Source organism: Hevea brasiliensis, chromosome 5 (genome assembly GCF_030052815.1).
Source record: "Hevea brasiliensis isolate MT/VB/25A 57/8 chromosome 5, ASM3005281v1, whole genome shotgun sequence".
In the NCBI taxonomy this organism is placed as follows: Eukaryota; Viridiplantae; Streptophyta; class Magnoliopsida; order Malpighiales; family Euphorbiaceae; genus Hevea; species Hevea brasiliensis.
The window spans coordinates 30,381,004-30,393,380 of record NC_079497.1 but is presented as its reverse complement, the minus strand read 5'-3'; positions in this window follow the sequence as shown (position 1 = coordinate 30,393,380).

Sequence of the window (12,377 nt, the reverse complement as noted above, 5' to 3'; positions counted from 1 at the left end):
GTAACTATTGCCAATAGAATCCTAATTGATTTAAGCATGGCAACAGGCAAGAAAGTCTCCTCATAGTCGATTCCTTGCCTTTGGCAAAACCCTTTCGCTACTAGCCTTGCTTTATAGGTCTCTACCTTTCCATCAAAATCAATTTTCTTCTTGAAAAGCCATTTTTTCTCTATAGGTACAATACCTTCAGGTGGATCAACAAGATCCCAAACTTGATTCTTACACATAGAATCAATTTCAGATTTCATAGCATCAATCCATTTTGAAGAGTCTATATCTGATATAGCTTCTTCATATGTAAGTGGATCATCTCCATGATCTACTTCTTCATGAGTAAACAACTCTTGTTCTTCTTCATGAAGAAAACCATATCTCACTGGTGGGTGAGATATCCTGGTTGATTTGCGAGGAACAGCTGTAGATGTTTCATCAATAGGTGAAGGTTGACTAGATGGATCTATATCCATCTGATCTGTTGGTTGGTCAGAATTCTCCAATTCTAACTCTATTTGCCTTCCTTTGCCTCCTTCTTGAACAAACTATTATTCAAGAAATGTGGCATCTCTACTTATCACAGCCTTTTGTGATGTAGGCAAATAAAAATAATATCCAAAACTCTCTTTTGGATATCAAACAAAATGACATTTTTCTGATCTGGTTTCCAATTTATCAGTGTTCAACTTTTTGATATAAGCTGGACAACCCCAAATCTTAACATGCTTAAGACTTGGTTTTCTTCCATGCCATATCTCATAAGGTGTGGAAGATACTGATTTTGATGGAATACTATTTAGAATATACAAAGGTGATTCTAATGCAAATCCCGAAAAGGAGATTGCATATCAGTATAGCTTATCATACTGTGTACCATATCTAATAGGATACGATTTCTCCTTTTAGATACACTATTCAACTGTGGCGTTCCTGGAGGAGCCAGCTGGGAAACAATGTTATGCACTTTTAAGTATTCATCAAATTCAGTACTCAAGTATTCACCTCTACGATTTGATCGAAGAGCTTTAGTACTTTTTCCTGTTTGATGTTCTACTTCAGATTTTAATTCTTTGAACTTTCAAAGGATTCATGTTTGTATCAAATACAAATACCCAAACCTTGATTTATCATCCGTAAAGGTAATAAAGCAATGAAAACCACCTCTAGCCATTTCTTTAAATGGACCACATGCATCACTATGTATTAGCTTCAAAATATTTTCAGTTATTAGTCCTTATCCAACAAAGGGTGATCTAGTTATTTTTCCCTGAAAGCAGGATTCACAAGTTGGAATAGGCTCATAACCTAATGAGGATAAAATCCCCATGTTCTCCAGTTTTGCAATTCTATCTTCTGCAACATGACCTAACCTTAAGTGCCAAATATATTTTGAACTTGAGTTGATTTTCATCATGGCATTGCATTCATTTAGATCACTTGTATTCAATTTGTGTCTATCATTATTATCCAAATAATAAAGACCATCATACATATAACCCGAGCCAACATATTTATTTCCAAAATAAATATTGCAAACATCATTTGCGAACTGAAATTCATATCCATTTCTAGTTAAACTAGATATAGAAATGATGTTCTTAAAAGCATCAGGTACATTTAAGATATTATTCAAATACAAAACATGTCTAAACATATAAAAAGATTTAGATCCTATGGCTAAAGCTTCAACAATTGAGCCATCACCAATCTGGAGTCTAACATCTCGAGAACGCAAGCTGCTACTATTTGCTAGTTCCTGCATATCATAAGAAATGTGAGAACTGGCACCAGTATCTAAAACCCAAGCTGTAGATGAATTATGAGTATCATCAGAATCTAAATAACAATATATGGAAATACCTTCTAAAGGTGTATCCTTTTTGTCCTTCAGAGAAGCAAGATATCCTGGGTAGTTCCTTTTCCAATGCCCATCCTGCTGACAGTGGAAACACTTTCCTTTGCCTCCATCAGCTTTGGTCTTCCCTTTCTGTTTAGCTATCTTCTTGGAAGGGCTAGGAATTTGAGGTTTCTTTTTCTTATTGCCCTTCTTCTTGTTGGACTTTCCAGCAGAAGAAGATGCAATCAAAGCTACCTCTTTTCCTTTATTGCTCGACATATTCTTTTGGGCAATAACTAACATGTTAAGTAAACCAGCCAAGGTATATCCTGCTTAGTCATATGAAAATTTGTCACAAAATACCTAAATGACTCAGGAAGGGACTGAAGAATCAAATCCGTTTGCAGCTAGAAATCCATGTTAAAGTCAAAATGTTTTAACTACTCAATAAGCCGAATCATCTTGTGGACATGATCCCCAACATTCTGTCCCTCAAACATCCTTATTCGAAATAGCTGCCTAGATATCTCATACCTGGCATTCCTACTATGTTCACCAAACAACTCTTGTAAGTGAAGGAGGATCTCACTCACACTCTACATGTTCTCATGCTGCTTCTGTAACTCATTACTCATAGAAACAAGCATGTAACACTTGGCTCTCATATCATGCTACCTCCACTTGTCCAAAGTATCATGTTCCTCTTGAGTGGCCTCTGGAGATAAGGGACCAGGAACATTTGAGTCTAGAACATATCTTATATGTTTAAGGTTCAGGACAAATTTTAAATTTCTTAGCCAATCAGAAAGATTAAGTCCTATCAACCTATTGTGATCAAGTATGCTCACAAGGATATCGGATGGTGGTGGTTGTGGTATGCTCATTATTATCAAAAAATTAACTGTAGAAAATAATCAGATTAATTAGTAAATGTATCATGTAATTAACCAAAATGATTATGGTCTTTTAATCAAATTGGTCCTCCTACTAACTTAGCGAATCCTACACTTTCAAAATAGGAAATAAAAATCCTAGTTGGATGGATTTCTAGTGGGTGATTGAATTCTTATAGTCTTATTGATCATCCTCAGGCACATCCATTATTGGAATTACAATAAACTGTAAGTGAGCAACTCCTTGCCCATCACATCTCATATGAGGTTCAATCCTTTACCTAGCCCCTAATGCTTAAAATCTCAGGCACATCCATTATTGACTTATCTTGCATTAGTTAAGTTGATTCCATTGAGCTAGTAAACATGTAAATAATTTTAATGTCCTCAGGCACATCCATTATTGGCCACCAAACCATTTACATATTTACAACATCTCATGCTTAACAATTATTCTTAAGAAAATCTCTTAAATTAATTGCATCATATGCAAGTATTTAAAATTTCTTAAAATAATTGTCTTAATGGAGGGCCCATGATATAATTACCTTTAATTATACCATTTCCAACTTAATCATTTATTTGGAAGATTTTGTGATCGGCCTAATTACTATTATAGTCTCACTTTGCACATTATCCAGTTAGCATGCATATATCATATACTTGCATACATTCCCATACATCTCATGCATATATGGATAAACAATAAATATGGTATGATCATGGACTTTCTAAGGGATTCAATTCTAAGCCACCAAGAATTGAATCAGGGCATTCCCAGGTGCATTTCATTCATTCATATTACAAGAGTTGCTGAAGGAGTACATAATCAAAACTTGATCTTGAATTCCTCTTGTTAGTAGTATGCCCTAGAGCATATCATTTAGTATGTATCTTGTACATATTTTTATTAATAAAAGGCATTTCCACTTTTCCGTTTACATAATATATTTATGTGTAATAGAAAAGGTCCATTGATATTTTGTTAGAAATATTATTCTTAAGTTGTTAAGAATATGAGTAACAATATTTCTAGCACGAAATATCATAAATAGGTTCACAATCGATGATACTTCATAATAAGGACATGACTTATCCAAAAAGATTGTATTCATGTTTGTTCCCAAGTTATTTATATGAGATATAAATAAGATGGAATGGTGAGTCTCATGCCATATAACAAACATGATAGGCACTTATAAATGATAAGTAGGAGAACACTTATGACAAGCACATGGAGTTTACTCATGTCAATATTTTGTCATAAATCATATCAGTGCATATAATCTTTAGACCTGAGATAGCACAGTTATCTTGTATATAGGTAGTTTGAGTTTGATACTTCTTTCATACTTGTACTGTGTATGGGTATATGGGCATGTGTTGGCTCCTACTAGTTATATATGGAGATAGGTGTTGATCAAGATGGAATCTGTTCCTCTAAGTAAATAGAGATAAAATCCTATGTTCATTTAATTGTTCTTGATGTTTCAAGTTCTGGCAGACAGATAGATTTATTCAAAGAGTTTCGATGAGAAAATCTTTTAATCAAGAACTGGAATTAAAAGAGAACATAATATTTATAGCAAATGGAGTTTGACATAAACCATGACTCCTTGAGTTGGGATTTTGTAGAGAGATTCTAGTGCATGGTAACATATGATTATAGGTTCATTTAAGGTAAACCTTATTACTAATTGGGTGGCCATGGCATGCTATGCTAGGTGTTAACCATGGTCTATGAGGTTCATAAAATGATTTAGAGAAATCATTTATGGTAAGAAAGAGTTCTGATGATATTAAGAGTTGATATCATGTCTCATTGCCAATTAGTGATGAGCCTAGTAAGTCACACACATACACAAGTTATCACCTAATTAAATATGATTTAATTAATTAATTAAAGATTTTAATTGATTAATTAAATAGGTTTGGTTTGCAATTAGATTGCAAAGTCCCTAGCATGACTTGAAACCAAATCTAGATTATTGGATGTATAATATAAGTTAAATTTATATTTAAAGTGTTTAAATATGAATTTAATTAATGAGAAATTAATTAATAGAGATTAATTAATTAATTTATATTTGATATAAATTAATTAGAAGAAGAAAATAATTATTTTGGGTTAAGAACTCAAAATTAAGACACAGGGGCATTTTGGTCATTTTGCAGTGTGACACGTGGCACCATGAGATGGTGACACATGGCATAACACATAAGCTTGCCAAATGTTTTTTAATCATGTAAGATGATTAAAATCAAGATTAAATATAGGTTTGACACTTGGCACAACGTGATTGGGTCACTTAAACCTAGAGCTAATCAAAGGGTGACATGTGGCAAGGGTTTAATGTGTTAACCTAGCTATTTAAGTGTTGTTATGAGAAAATAAAAAACAACCAGTAGCCACACTCCTTTGTCACGCCATTTTGTAGCCCTCCCTCTATTCTTCTTCATCTCTCATCAATTCAAAGAGATTAGCCATCAATCTCTTGAATTAAGAACGCTAGAAATTGTTTCTAGTGTCCTATTTACATCTCTAATCTCTTAAAAGGCAGAACTTGAATTTCTAATTAATAGAAAAAGCTTTAGAAGCTGTTCAAGGGCTGCCATGGGTGTTCTTGGTGTGGACAAGCTAGAGGGACAACATCTGGTGTCCTGAAGATGAATCTCAAAGGCGCAGACATTGCAAGGTACATCAAGAGGTTAGTGTAATCGTTCTTGATTTAATCTAGGGTTCTAAAATTAATCTGATTAATTTTAAAATCTTAAATGGCAAATAAAGATCCAAAAACATATTAAAAGAGTTTTAATATGTAGTTTATCATTGAAATCAAATAGATAAAAATAAATCTTGCATGATGCATGTGACCCTAGGTGAAAATTTTTGAATTCAATGGTATAAACTTGTGTTTTTCACGCTTCCGTTCCTTCACCTCCCATTGGTCCCACCAATGCTCTTAACCTCCTTGATCTTCTTGCAATCCATTAAATTGTAATTCTTGGCATACCAAGGTGAATTTACAAGAACATGGACTTCAAAGTCCTCAAATAAATGAAATTACAACCCAAAAATATTACAACCTTTATAATACATGCCACCAAAATAAAATTAATTATTTACAACCCAAAGAAAAATAAAAGAAATAAATCCATTCACATTTGTATTTTATTGTCCATGATCATCCATCATGCATATCACCATTTAACAATTAAATAAAACATACACACTAAGATTAAATTGAATATCTCATATTCAACTAAAAAATCTATATTTGAATCTCATTCAAACAAATTTAAAAATTCAGATTTGAATCACATTCAAATAAATTTAAAAATTCAGATTTGAATCTCATTCAACCAAATTTAAAAATTCAGATTTGAATCTTATTCAAAATAAATTTAAAAATTCAGATTTGAATCTCATTCAACCAAATTTAAAAATTCAAATTTGAATCTTATTCAAACAAATTTAAAAATTCATATTTGAATTAAAATTTAATTGTGTGATTAAAACTCCTAATTAAACATTTTAATTAGTCATGGGCCTAATTATGGGCCTTGAAAACAAGCCCACACTCAAGCCCAAGTCATGCGCACCCTAGGTGTGCACAACCATGTGCATAATGCCCAATGCAACACCATGTTGCCACACTTGTCTTTGCAACCAGCAATGAACCAATAATCTTATGATCAAATCACATAATTAAATCAGATATTAAACAATCTAAATGGCAAATATAGTGGCTCTGATACTAATTGAAGGAGCGGAAGCATGAAAATTGTTAGGTTAGAACATTGAATTCAAAAATTTTCTTCTAGGGTTTCATGCATCATGCAATATCCATTATATACCTAATTGATTTCAATGTTCAAATGCATATTAAAAAACTTTTAATATGTATTAGGATCTAAATTTGTCATTTAAGATTTTTGAATTAACAGATTAATTCATTAAAATCCTATATTAATATAAGAACATGTGCACTAACCTTTTGATGCACTATAGATGTGTTTGGTACCTTTGGGAAGCACCTAGGACCCCAAATGTTATCCCTCTAGTTTGTCCACACCAAGATCATCAATGGCAGCCCCTTGAATAGCTTCTCAAGCCTTGCCAACCAATTAGAAATTAGGGATTTGCCTTTAGATAGGTTGTAGATGTATATAGGACACTAAAAATAATTTCTAGCAATTTTAATTCAAGAGAATATGGGCAATTCTCTTTGAATTGATGAGAGAAGAAGAAGAAGAAGAGAGGAAAGGAGCTTCATGGGTGGCAGCACCTTTGAGAAAAAATCAAAATGTTATATTTTAGTTTTCATTCTTTTCCTTTTATAATTAGGTCATCACTCAAAACCCTTGCTGCATGTCATCTTCTGATTGCATCTTAGTTTTATTGACCTAATCACATTAAGCCAAGTGTCAAAGCTAGATTTAATCTTGACTTTGATCATCATGCATGATTGGAAGACAAATGGAAAGCTTATATGGTGCCATGTGTTACCATCTCATGGTGCCACATGTCACCCTGTGAAATGACCAAATTACCCTTGTGTTGTAATTTTAAGTTCTCAACCCAAAATAATTATTTCTCCTCTTCTAATCAATCTATATCAAATACAAATTAATAAATTAATCTCTATTAATTAATTTCTCATAATTAAATTCATATTTAAACACTTTAAATATAAATTTAACTTATACTATACATCCAACAACCTAGATTTGGTTTCAAGCCATGTTAGGGACTTTGCAATCTTATTGTAAACAAAACCTATTTAATTAAGCAATCAAACTTTTTAATTAATTAATTAATTTAATTGCTTAATTAAATCACATTTAATTTGGTGATTACTTGTGTATGTGTGTGACTCACTAGGCTCATCACTGATTGGCAATAAGATATGATATCAACTCTTAATATCATCATAACTTTTTCTTACCATAAATGATTTCTCTAAATCATTTTAGGCATCTCATAGACCAAGGTTAACACTTAGCATAGCATGCCATGGCCACCCAATCACTAATAAGGAATACCTTAAATGAACCTATAATCATATGTTACCATGCACTAGAATCTCTCTGTTATAAAATCCCAATTCGAGCTGGAGTCATGGTTTACGTCAAACCCCATTTGCTATGAATATTATATTCTCTTTTAATTCCAATTCTTAATTAAAAAGATTTTCTCATTAGAAACTCTTTTATGATTAAATCTGTCTGTCCTAGCCAGGAACTTGAAACATCAAGAACAATTAAATGAACATAGGATTTTATCCCTATTTACTTAAGGTAATAGATTCCATCTTGATCAGCACCTATCTCCATATATAACTGGTAGGGGCCAACACATGCCCATATACCCATACACAGTAAAAGTATGAAAGCAGTATCAAACTCAAACCACCTATATACAAGATAACTGTGTTATCTCAGGTCTAAAGATTATATGCACTGATATGATTTATGACAATGCATTGACAAGAGTAAAATCCACGTGCTTGTCATAAGTATCACTGGTTCGGCCTACTTCTCATGCATAAGTACCTATCATGTTTGTTATATGGCATGAGACTCACCATTCCATTTTATTGACATCTCATATAAATAACTTGGGAACAAATATGATTATAATATTTCTAGATAAGTCATGTCCTTATTATGAAGTATCCTCGATTGTGAAACAATTTATGATACTTTGTGCTAGAAATACTGTCACTCATATTCTTAACAACTTAAGAATATAATTTCTAACAAAATATGAAAGGACCTTTTCTATTACACATAAATATATTATGTAAACGGAAAAGTGAAAATGCCTTTTTATTAATAAAACATGTATAAGATACATACTAAATGATATGCTCTAGGGCATACTACTAACACTAGAATCGTGGCTCTAATTACGTATTTAATTAGGATTGTACTTCCTATTTAGTTGTCCTGTACAGATTATAAATTGACACCATTGGCTTGAGAGAATAATTAAGCTCTTCAATAATTCTCAATATTCTTCTTCTGTTCTATTTTCTCACATGGTATTAGAGCCCTTGGTGAGTCTGATTGGAAATTTGAAACAAAGTCCTCATAGGGAGGAACTCTCCCTCTTTTTTCGGTCACTTTCTGGGAGTCCGTGGCTGTCACAGCCTAGCCTAGTGGATTACCTAGCCCAAGATCAGCCTCAACCACGCTGGTCTCGTCACCTATTTCTCACTTTTTTGTCACTATCTCTTCATACAGTAGGCTTTTCTGACGTATTTCTGAGTAATATTTTAGTGTGCTTCTCTTGCCAACATGTCTGAGATTGAGGAGTCCTCCAATACAGCCTCCAACACAGGTTCTAAGATTCTAACACCAATATCCAACACAGGTTCTGAGATTCTCAAACCCATATTTTCTTCTATTGGTAATTCACCAGCTATTACTACTGTTAAATTAGTAGGAAGTCAAAATTGTATGTCTTGGGCTGCATTAGTGGAATTATGATTTATGAGGCAGGGGTATGATGACCACTTGGTTAAAAATGCCATAGATATAGCTTTAACAAATAGAGCTAATTGGACTAAGATTGATGCTCAATTATGTAATCTCTTGTGGCATTCTCTAGACCCAAAATTACTTAATATTTTTCAGTCTTGTAAAACTTATTGCAAAGTATGGACTAAGGCAAAAACCTTATATACAAATGATGTGCAATGTATTTATAAAGTAATATCAGATATGGTTCATTTGCAGCAAAATCAACAAGATATGCCTAGTTATTTGGGACAGGTAGAATCACTGAAAGATGAATTTAATTCTATCATGCCATGTACTGATACTATTTCTAAGTAACAACAGGACATTGTTGTGAGTTATCGTCCTCATCCTCCCTCTAACACCATTGATGGTCCTTTGCTTGATATAGGTACAACACCGGCTCCTGGTGACTCTTGGCCTCCTTCATCTGCACCTATTCTGGTCTCGCCTTCAACAAACGATGCTACTCCTCCCATTTCCATCTAAAAAGGTATTCGTTCATCTCGAAATCCTCATCCTATTTATAATTTTATGAGTTATCATCGTTTGTCTCCTTCCTACTATGCTTTTGTCACCACTTTGTTTAATGTATCTGTACCTAAGACTGTTAGAGAAGCTTTGGAACATCCAAGATGGTATAATGCAATGGTTGAAGAGATGACTACTCTCCATAACAATGGCACTTGGGATTTGGTGCCACTACCAAAAGGCAAATCTACTGTTGGCTGTCAATAGGTTTATACAGTCAAAGTGGGGCCTAATGGCCAGATTGATAGACTTAAAGCTCGCCTTGTTGCAAAGGGCTATATTCAAATCTTTGGCCTCGATTATAGTGATACCTTCTCTCCTGTGGCTAAGATTGCCTCAATTCACCTTTTTATTTTCTTAGCTGCCATCCATCACTAACCACTTCATCAATTGGAAATCAAAAATGCCTTTTTACATGGCAAGCTAGCTGAGGAAGTTTATATGGAGCAACCTTCAGGGTTTGTTTCTCAGGGGGAGTCTAGTTTGGTGTGTCACCTACAACGTTCTTTATATGGCTTGAAACAATCTCCGAGAGCATGGTTTGGATGGTTCAGTACTGTAGTCCAACAATTTGGAATGTTTCGGAGTGACGCTGACCATTCAGTATTTTTCCACTATAATGGCCATGATAAGTGCATTTATCTCATTGTTTATGTTGATGACATTATTATTACAGGAAATGATCATGTTGGGATCTCAAAACTCAAACAACACTTATCCAGTCATTTTCAGACTAAGGATCTTGGGAAGCTAAAGTATTTATTGGGGATTGAAGTGGCACAATCCAAAATAGGTATCGCTATTTCTCAAATGAAATATGCTTTGGATATACTGACAGAGACGGCAATGTTAGACTATAGACACATAAATACTTCTATGGATCCAAACGTCAAACTTATTCCTGGACAGGAGGAGCCATTGGAGAATCTTGGTAGATACTGGAGATTGGTTGGAAAACTCAATTATCTTATAATCACACACCCAGACATCTCATTTGCTATAAGTGTGGTCAGTCAGTTCCTTCAAGCACCATGTAGTAGTCATTGGGATGCAATTATTTGGATACTCAGATATATTAAAGGAGCTACAGGACAAGGCCTATTATATGAAGACAGGGGTCATTCACAGATTATTGGTTACTCAGATATAGATTGGGCAGGTTCTCCTTCAGACAGACAGTCTACTTTAGGATATTGCATTATGATTGGAGGTAATTTGATTTCTTGGAAAAGTAAGAAGCAAGATGTGGTTGCTAGGTCAAGTGCAGAAACTGAATATCGAGCTATGGCTTTGGCAACTTGTGAACTTATATGGTTGAAACAACTTCTCCAAGAGTTGAAGTATGGGGAACTTAAAAAAATGCAGCTAATCTGTGACAATCAAGCTGCACTTCACATTGCCTCTAATCCAGTATTTCATGAGAGAACGAAACATATAGAGGTGGGTTGTCATTTCATTAGACAAAAGATTGAATTTGGGTGTATTGCCACTAGCTTTGTTAGCTCACATGACCAATTAGCAGATATCCTGACAAAATCTCTCAGAGGCTCTCGGATTGAATATATTTGTAACAAGCTTGGAGCATATGATTATAAATAGCTAATCATAAATAGCCAGGATATGTGTATCTGTAGTGATTGTGTGAATATATTTAGGTGATAGAATCGTGGCTATAATAAAGATTATAAATTGACACCATTGGCTTGAGGGAATAATCAAGCTCTTCAATCATTCTCAATATTCTTCTTCTGTTCTATTTTCTCACAGAGGATGACACCTTTTTCACTTTAATGGGGATTTCCATTCATGTTTTACGTAGGTGCTACCTAACATGACCAATATTCTCAACAATAATATAGGACATACCTTAATCATGTAACTGACTCCTAGCACTTTATCAACTACTCTTCCTTTTCTGAACATATTGTAACTATACCGGACACTCATTTGCCTAAACATCTTATAGTTTATCTAAACACTTAGCATATTCGATCACCTTATACTCTGTCCAAACATCTTGTGCTTCGTCCGAACACTCACCTTGTCCAAATATCTTGTACTCTATCTGAACACTCTCCTTGTTTGAACATCTAAGTAATTAAGGCTCTCAATCTTTTTCTCAAACTCAAGGATCCTAATTATTTGCATTTTAGTTCGAAAATCAGGCCCAACTATACCACTCCTCAATTCTTTTGAATTTTAAATTGTTATATTGAGAGTAAAGAAGCAAGTTAAGAAATTTTTTACTTTTAAAAAGATTTCTTACCCACTAAAATGGTATTGGTTATACTTCTATGATTTTTAATAATTGAGTTCATAAAAAAATGAACTCTTTTATATAATTTTTTTTTAATATTTAAATTAATATTTTTTTAGAACATATTTAAATTAATATCTAAACTTTACATGAAAAAGTTAGTGACACTCGAATTTTATTTACGATACGTACGTGATTGACAAATAAAAATATTGAAATCACTTTTAGTTTTTTCACTTTTCATTTATTTTCTATTATTTTTTTTCTATTCCTTTTCTTTCTCTAAAATGACATTTTTACTAATAATAATTTTATTAAAATATTATTACGGTCTATGAAA